The following is a 1692-nucleotide window of genomic DNA, read 5'->3' as shown; positions in this document are numbered from 1 at the left end:
GACTTTATTCTTGTAATGTTACAACTTTATTCTCGTAATTTTATAACTATTCTTGTTGCGACTTTATTCTTGTAATGTTACAACTTTATTCTCGTAATTTTATAACTATTCTTGTTGCGACTTTATTCTTGTAATGTTACAACTTTATTCTCGTAATTTTATGACTATTCTTGTTGCGACTTTATTCTTGTAATGTTACGGCTTTATTCTCGAAATAGAAGGGGAAAAAAAATTTCCAACCATGGCCCTAATACTCCTTCGTTCTGTGTTAAATGGCCCCTCTACTGCTATAAAAACAGACGCATTCTCACTCTTCTGGCAGCAAGGCTAAATGTAACAGATCGTTTGAGATAATTTGACCTTTAAGTCAGGAAAAAAGCCATTTGGAGAAAGATTACAAGTGAAGGCAAAGGAGGAAGTAAATCCTTCAGCTCTTTGGTTGTGTACTTCATTATAAAATAGAATTAAAAATGGAATCCCCAGATTATCTGTAAAACTTCTGAAGTCTACAGCAGAAACAGTCTTAAGGTGTATTATCCTAAACTAATGATTAGTTTTTGTTCCTCCATCTAGCCTTCATTTTTGGAACTTTGCTGTTTATTTATGCACATGCATGGCTTGCAAAGCCGTTGTTGAAAGTGAGATTGCAAATACCCTCAATATTTACTCTTAAGCGTCTTGTAAAAACACCCTGTTAGAAAACATCCTTAAAAAAACCCCCAAAATGTTTTGAGATAGAGCAAAGCTTCAAATTCTAAAGATCCGGGGGAATGTTTGCTAAATACTAGCTGTGTTTTATACCCTTTTATCAAAAAGTTTTTTTATTTTCTCCACCTCACCTGTAAATATTCTTAATATATAGGATATCAACGCTGTAGTTGTCACAGATGCCAGCAGGGATTTGTAATGTGCTTTAGATGTCAAATACCACGTTTTCCTTTCACTCCCTTATCCATCACATTCTGGTTCCAGCCTGTTTCCGTTTTTAGGAAAAGGGCATCAAATCCCATGACTAGTCTTCAGGCTTGTTTTGCTTTCTATGTTAATTAAAACAGATTGGAGTTAGAGGCCTCTTGACATAAGATCATTTAAAAAACTTATATTTTTATTTGAAGCCCAAATAAAAAGTTTAATTCATTTGAATCATCTTAATGAAGACAGACAAGGATAAATAGGCAATTATTTAAAATATTGTAAATAAATTATGCTACAGAAAATTAAAATAAATAATAAAGTACAAAATACTGTTTGATGCTGAGTGCCATGAGTGCATTTCCGTTCATTTATATAGCGCCAATTCACAACACACGTCGTCTCAATGCACTTTACATTTTAACCAGATCATTCAACCAGATTGACTCAAAGTTTTCTATCTAAGGCAACCAGTGTTAAAGCTTAACGCTGTTTATTGAAGTAAAACTGCTGCAGGTGTTGTCAGCAACTAGGGCAGAAAGCTCTGGAAATGGAGACAGAAGATCAGTGAGCAGGTAAGCTTTACGTTTTGCATCAATCACAAACGTAATGTTCACTAACCTTCTCTTAAGGGTTGGTTATCTTCCCGCAGCAGTGTGTAAAGGTTAGCTTGTCACATGTATGATGCAGATATTTTTGATTCTTGATTTTGTTGTAAAAAGATGAATCTTGGCTTTGGTCAGCACTAATTGCATCCAAATTGGAACAAAGACAAGAAGA

The sequence above is a fragment of the Cyprinodon variegatus genome, unplaced genomic scaffold (genome assembly GCF_000732505.1).
Source record: "Cyprinodon variegatus isolate N-32 unplaced genomic scaffold, C_variegatus-1.0 Scaffold584, whole genome shotgun sequence".
NCBI classification, from domain to species: domain Eukaryota; kingdom Metazoa; phylum Chordata; class Actinopteri; order Cyprinodontiformes; family Cyprinodontidae; genus Cyprinodon; species Cyprinodon variegatus.
The sequence above is the reverse complement of the archived record's forward strand: the minus strand, read 5'-3'. Positions refer to the sequence as shown.